This window comes from Benincasa hispida, chromosome 4 (genome assembly GCF_027475165.1).
Source record: "Benincasa hispida cultivar pf3 chromosome 4, pf3_genome.v1.1, whole genome shotgun sequence".
Classification (NCBI taxonomy): Eukaryota; Viridiplantae; Streptophyta; class Magnoliopsida; order Cucurbitales; family Cucurbitaceae; genus Benincasa; species Benincasa hispida.
Window position 1 is genome coordinate 1,436,997 of NC_143481.1, and position 7,958 is coordinate 1,444,954.

The 7,958-nt window shown below is 37.0% G+C and overlaps 1 pseudogene; it reads right to left on the reverse strand.

The window, feature by feature from the left end:
* Positions 1-4,368: 4,368 nt before the first annotated feature.
* LOC150036395 (uncharacterized) lies at positions 4,369-5,372 on the reverse strand (annotated as a pseudogene).
* Between the last annotated feature and the right edge of the window lie 2,586 nt (positions 5,373-7,958).

Below are 7,958 nucleotides of genomic sequence, written 5' to 3' on the forward strand. Positions count from 1 at the left end.
GGTCTTAAAGTTCCAAACTCCTTTTGACTATTTCAAAGAGTCATATCTTAATAACTGCCTTACCCTTGATGTTCCACTTCGTGTGTTCGGGTGTGTTGTGTTTGTCCATACCCATGGTCTTAATCGAACCAAATTTACCCCTCAAGCTCAGAAGTGTGTTTTTGTGGGATACCCCCTTCATCAACGCGGGTACAAATGTTACCATCCTTCTTCCTGCAAGTACTTTGTCTCCATGGATGTCACCTTCTTCAAAGACCGTCTCTTTTTTCCCCTTAGTCCTATTCCGGGGGAGAGTATAAGTGAAGAGTCCAACTGGGGTCTAAGTCCTTGCCTGCCAGACCTTCCTGAGTCCATTCCCGAGATAAGTGTCAATGCTCTTATTCTTCCTACTGAGCAAGTCCCATGGATCACGTACTATAGGAGGAATCTTAGAAAGGAAATAATGTCGCCGATCACTTCTCCGGCTCCAGTACATGAGTAAAAACGAGTGACAGTTCCAGGTACGAAGTATTCTATTCCTAATAATGATAACATGTATGGTGATAATGCTTGTATTGAAAGTAGTGTAAGTAGAGACAGTATCGAGAATGTAATTAATGTGGATACTAATCAACATGATTGTATTGACAATAACAGTGATAATACTGATAATGTGGCTGGTATGGGTGAAGGCAATAATGAACCCAGGTTCCAACTAAAAATGTTGAAGAAGGTATAAATAAGACAAAGCAGGATACTGAGTATGATGAGAAGTTAGAAGATCAGAAAGACCCAGATGAGACAAAGCAAGATACTAAGTGTGATGAGAAGTCAGAAGAACAGGAAGATCATGATGCCTCTCTTGACATTCCTATTGCTTTGAGGAAAGGAATGAGGTTTTGTACCAAGTACCCAATGGAGAATTATATGTCTTATAGTAACTTGTCTCCGGTGTTCAAAGCATTAGCTACTAGCCTCGACACTATTTCAATGCCAAGCAGCATATATGCAGCTATGGAAATTCCTGAGTGGAGATCCGCTGTCATGGAAGAAATGAAAGCTCTTGAAAAGAACGGCATATGGAAACAGGTCACTCTTCTTGAAGGACACAAAACAGTTGGTTGCAAATGGGTGTTTACTGTTAAGTATAGACCTGATGGTACGATCAACTGGTACAAGGCACGGTTAGTGGCCAGAGGTTTCACTCAGACCTTTGGGATAGATTACTCAGAGACTTTCTCTCTAGTAGCAAAGTTAAATATAGTTCGTGTGCTCATCTCGGTTGCAGTTAATAAGAATTGGCCTTTGCACCAGTTTGATGTGAAGAATGTATTCCTTAATGGAGAATTAAAAGAAGAAGTTTATATGAGTCCGCCTCCAGGGTTTGAAAAAAAGTTCAGTCGCAAAGTTTGTAAACTGAAGAAGTCATTATATGGGTTGAAACAGTCTCTTAGGGTTTGGTTTAGCAGATTTACTACATTTGTAAAATTGTAAGGGTACAGTCAGGGACATTCAGACCATACCTTATTCACAAAGAAGTATGTGTTTGTGAAAATAGTAGTTCTAATTGTGTATGTTGATGACATTGTAATCTTGTGGGATAATGCTTCAGAAATAGACAGATTGAAGAAATGGATGGCTAAAGAATTTAAGATCAAGGATCTTAGAAGGTTAAGGTATTTTCTCATAATGGAGGTGGCCCGGTCGAAGGAAGGCATCTCTGTCTTTCAACGAAAGTATACGCTAGATTTGCTTAAAGAGACAGGTATGACAGGATGTAAACCAGTTGACACTTCTATGGAAGCAAATACTAAGCTTAGTGATTTGAGTAGTAGTGCACCAATTAACAAGGAGAGGTATTAGCATTTGGTCGAGAAGCTAATTTATCTCTCTCATACAAGATCAAATATTGCACATGCAGTAAGTGTGGTTAGGCAATTTATGCAGTATCCTTATGAAGAACATATGAAGGCAGTGGAATAAAATTTGAGATATTTAAAGGCTTCTCCAGGTAGAAGATTAATGTTTATAAAGTTAGACAGACGATGCATCGAGACCTATACAGGTGCTGATTGGGTAGGCTCAGTGGTCGACAGAAAGTCGACATCGAGCTACTATACGTTTGTTTTGGGTAACCTTGTTACATAGAGAAGTAAAAAACAAAAGGTGGTTGCCAGAAGTAGTGCCAAAGCTGAATACAGAGCCATGAACCTTAGGATATGCGAGGAAATATGGCTGGAAAAGGTCCTAATTGATCTTAACCAAAGTCATGATGGGACAGTGAAACGTTATTGTGATAACAAGACTGCTATAAGCATTGCAAACAACCCTGTTCAGCATGACAGAATGAAGCATGTAGAGATTGACAAGCATTTTATCAAAGAAAGGCTTGACAGTGGAAATATCTGTGTTCCTTATGTTCCTTCTAGTTAGCAGATTGCAGATGTACTCACAAAAGGGCTATCACGATAACTCTTTGACTCATGTGTTAGCAAGTTGGGTGTCGTTGATATCTACGCTCCAACTTGAGGGGGAGTCACTACAAGAAATCTGACTTCTCTCAACATCACATTTCGTTGGAAAAGTGTGAAAAAAGAGTTGGAAGAGCCTCTCTCGACGAATAAAAGGTCGTCGGGAGTTTAGTCGGGAGAAACCCATCGGGAGAGGATCTTCCAACGCACTTTAAAACGGCGTCGGGAGTTATTCGGGATGCATATATAGGGCGTCGGGCATCGGGAGTTCCCCGAATAATTCCCGATGCCGTTTTAAAGTATGTCGGGAGATCCCGAACTCCCAACGGTTGTTCTATGCATCCAGAGTTCCAGAACTCCCGACGATATTATTTAATGCGTCAGGAGATACAAGAACTCCCGATGCAGTAATATATGCGTGGGGAGTTCATTTATTAGTTGAAAATTATTTTTAATTTATCGTTTGTAATTTTTTAAACTTTGATCTGAAAACCTGTAAAACATAGTAAACCAAATAAAGATTCACATAATTAAACAACGAAAATGAAGTCCATATTATAACAAGTAAATAAAAAATTACAATATCCAAATGAAATCAATACTAGAAGTTCATAAACATTCATATCACAAATACATAAAAAAATAAAATCAAAACGTCTAGAACACGTCTCGAACACAGCATCTTCAACAATTGTCCCAGCTCATCTCCGAATAGCATTTTACAATAAAACAAAAACATTCAAATGTTATATCGGTAAACATCCACAATACGTTCAAACTTCAATATGGGTGGTAATGAAACTCTACCCACCCCCCACGACAAACATGTAACCTCCCGAACATCAAAAACACATAAAACGAATAAACAATGACCAACACACATAAAACTCAAACTTTGTCCCCAAAATTTTTTTAACCCAATCTCAACGCATACCCCAACAATACATTAAACTTCGTAAAATTCATAAACACACAAGAACTACGAGTTCAAGTATAAGACGGGTGTAATGAAACTCTATCCACCCCCCACGACAAACATGGAACCTCCCGAACATAAAAAACACACAAAACGAGTAAACAATGACCAACACACATAAAACTCAAACTTTGTCCTCAAAATTGTTTAACCCAATCTCAATGCACACCCCAACAACACATTAAACTTCGTAAAATTCATAAACACACAAGAACTCCGAGTTCAAGGACAAAACGAGTGTAATGAAAATCTATGCACCCCCCACGACAAACATGGAACCTTCAGAACATAAAAAAAAAACACACAAAACGAGTAAACAATGACCAACACACATAAAACTCAAACTTTGTCCCAAAATATTTTAACCTAATCTCAACCCCCCCTCCCCCACCAACAACACATTAAACTTCACAAACATTCATAAACACATAAGAACTCCGAGTTCAAGGACAAGACGGGTGTAATGAAACTCTACCCACCCCCCATGACAAACATGGAACCTTTCGAACATAAAAAACACACAAAACGAGTAAACAATGACCAACACACATAAAACTCAAACTTTGTCCCCAAAATGGTTTAACCCAATCTCAAACTCCCTCCCCCCCACCCCACCATAACACATTAAACTTCGTAAACATTCATAAATACACAAGATAGCCAACAAAAAACACACAAAAATCCAGTTGTTTGGCTACCTTAACTGCAGGATAGCCAACAATTCTTTATCATAAAGCTACTTAAGACATAATTACTTTGCTACCATAACTGCAGGATAGCAATATATTAGACAACTAAATAATGTAGTAATCATTCCTAATTTGATGGATCTCCTCTATGTGATCGTATCATGTCTTCAATCATTTTTTTCATTTTTTTCATTTGTCTTACATGATCCTCTTGCATTTGTTTTTTAACATCTTCAAGTTCCTTAATCCTCGACTAAGACTGTTGGAAATTGACTCTTAATTCCTCCATTCCCGTCTCCGTTCCTTGAGTAGATGACGAGCTTGATGAGATGCTACTCTTTCTTGACTTAGGCTTAGGACCCCAACCTAGGCTTTTTTAATATCTGGGTCGTCTACCCAAAACTGTCTCACAGATTTCATCCTCTATTAATGGTTGAGAACTTTCTAGAGTGGGGCTGGATTGTAATTCCAACATTTGATGCTAGACATATTAATTAAATGGGTAAGAACGAGCGACTAAAGTTAAAAATGGGAGAAAAAAAACACGATAGTAAAGCAAAAAATGTTACATGTGCATTTTCAGTTGCCTCGTTCACAAACTTGCCACCTTTAAAGTGTGTTTCCTTAAATAGGTCAACACGTCCTATTTCTCGACCTTCATTTGCCTGCAACTCTGCCTGAATTTGCAGGAATGATTTCGATCCACCTACGTGGGCGAACGGTAATTTCTCTCTATTCTTCCTGTTCATCATAGACATTTCCTACATTTCAAGAAAAAAAAAATATGTCAATAGTGTGATGTATTAGTAAATGTAACAAATGATACGCGCCCTAAATATTCTACTTGAAACGCTTCACTCTCAAAGCGGTCACACAAAAAGTACCAATCTTCTAGCCTATTTTTAAGCCAGCTAGGCAAATTGGCACGTGTTTGTTGAGGATCTCCACATTTTCTGTAATGTCTGTGCAAATCTGCTCTAAATTCTTTGAAGGAGTTTTGTATTTGATGTTCTATAAAATGGTTAATTCGTTGACTGGATAGATCAAGTTCGAAATGAGGCTACAAAAGAATGAGTGAAGAATTAGAATAGATGATGTTCATGACTGTAAAAGAATAAACTTATAATTATTTACCAATAATTGACTATAAGCCAATTCTATAAACTCGTTTGGAACCTTAGCAAAAGTACGACAACGTACTGGAAATGCAGATCTCACGGCGACGATGTTGAGATATTGATTTCGTCTCCCCTTCATTTATCACAATTGTAATTCTACTATGTTTTTGGACGTATTTTTCCAACTCGATGTTCCACGAATGCTCGCGTTTCCTCCTAGTGGATCTGAGCTACTATCTGAGGAATAAAAAATTTAAAACAATTTATGATGTATTTCAGTTAACAGAATATATTTCAAAATATACTAACCTGAAGTATCACCCACAGAAGATACCGTGTTTCCTATATATATCTCCTGGAATTCTTCATCAGCCTCTTGTTGCCTATTGGGGTTGACATCGTATTTGTACAAATACAAAAAAGACAAAACAATATTAAATTAACAATAAATACGTGTAACCTAGAGAAAAAGAGAATTGAGTAGATACGTCATTACTCATCATCGTAATCTTATTCAAATTATTCATCAGCACGTGAACTGTTATTGGGAGATAATTGTTCTTCATCATCATCGTTTATGAAGTCATGATCGCCATGTACAATAATTGGTCTTTCCATAACTGTAGGATCAACGTCAACTCTACATAAAGTAACCTCCTCAATGGTTTCATCCACTTGGACTCCACCAACAATTTCTAGTAAATTTAGTTGTGCGTTTTCAACATCATCCACTTCTGGTACATCCCATATTCGTTTATTTTGGACTACTTGAACAACTTTCCAATTGGTACCATATTTGATGTCACCAATGTAAAATACTTGTTATGCTTGGATAGTAAAGATGAAAGGCTCATTGATATACCAAAAGTATGATGTATTGATCGATTTGTATCCTAAATCCACATGTGTCCTATTACTTTTGTTGTTATCTGTGTCAAACCATCTACACTTCAACAAGAAAACACATATTCTATTCGCATATTGGAAATCTAATACTTCGTCTACAACACCGTAAAAATTGTTATCCACAATTGCATTCTCACTAATCTCCCCGGCCACTAGGATTCCACTATTTTGTGTAGCTCGACGATTATCACACTCTACAGTGTGAAACTGTACCCCATTAACAATGCATCCATTGTAAGAGCACACCTCAGACGAAGGTCCCATTGAAAGTGAAAAGAAATCATCAGAGATATCTTCTCTCTTGCGCCGTTGTAGAACCTGATAATTAATTATACATTAAAAATGACTATGAAAAATGAATCATCCCTCAATTATTGCCTACAAAATGACTATGTATACTTGAGATTTGAATTAATCGAGAAATTTGCGTTGATGTTTTATATATAAGTCAAAGGCACTTTGAGCTTCACGACGAATTAACCTCAAATGTTGCCTACAAAATTGATCATTTAAATGTTATATCAAAGGAGATACCCTAGAATTTAGAAAAGGAAAAAGTTTGAAACGTACTTGCGATAGTCAGTTATTTCTTTACAATTGTTGAGAATGTACTAATGTGCAATACGCTTTTCCTCCGCTAATAGCGTCCGTAAAGTTGACGCCCCTAATAGTGGTACCCTCTACCTAAATAATTCAAATTCACCAAATATCTTGTGATCGGGAATGTTATAATCATTTCGTTCAATCCCACTTAGATATCACGAGCAGAAGTTTCATGATTCATTCATTGCATATGCTTCCGCTATAGACCCCTTGAAACGTGCTTTGTTCCGTACAAATTGTTTTAATGTTCGTAAACTTCTTTCAATAGGATACAACCAACTTTAACAAACTAGACCCACCACTTTGGTTTCATATGGTAGATGAACTACAAGGAGTACCATTACATCGAAAAAGACAGGTGGAAATATTCTCTCCAACTTACAAAGTATGACTATGATGTCTGCTTGTAGTCTGTTCAAATCACTTATACATATTGTCTTTGCACATAAGTCACGAAAGAATGTACACAACTCAACAATAGCAGTGGATACATTTTTCGGTAGGTATGCTCGAATACCAATAGGAAGTAGTCTGTGAAGCAACACATGATAGTTGTGTGTTTTCAGCCCCAATATTTTTTTATCTTTGTCATTCACACATCGTGATATGTTAGATACGAATCCATCAGGGAATTTCAATGATTTAAAATACTTACAAAAAGAAATCCATTCACCATTTGTTAATGTGTATGCTGCATGTGGTTTTACAAATCTGTTATCGACCTGTATCAAGTGTAGGTCCTTTCTTATCTTCAAATCTTGTAAGTCTAATCGAACGTTCGTTGTATCCTTTGTCTTTCCTTCAATATTTAACAATGTGCCCACCAAATTGTCGCATATGTTTTTTTTCAATATGCATTACATCCAATTTATGTCGTAACAATAGTCTGGACCAATATGGAAGTTGGAAAAAAAATACTTTTCTTAGTCCAGTTTAGAATTCGCTTTCTTTTTTTTATCTTGCTTCGATGGATGTTTGCTAAGCACAGAAAAGTTTAGCGTATTTATTTATTGTAAGATTTCTTCTTCATTCATTACGACTGGTGGAGGTCTACGTTCAACTTTTCCATCATGTTGTCTACTTTGACGCCAACTATGATTCTCTGGAAGATAACGTTGATGTCCCATAAATGATTTTTTCCCTCTTATCCCGAAGGACGAATTATCTTATTTGCATATTGGACATGCTTATTACCCTTTTGTACTCCACCCAGATA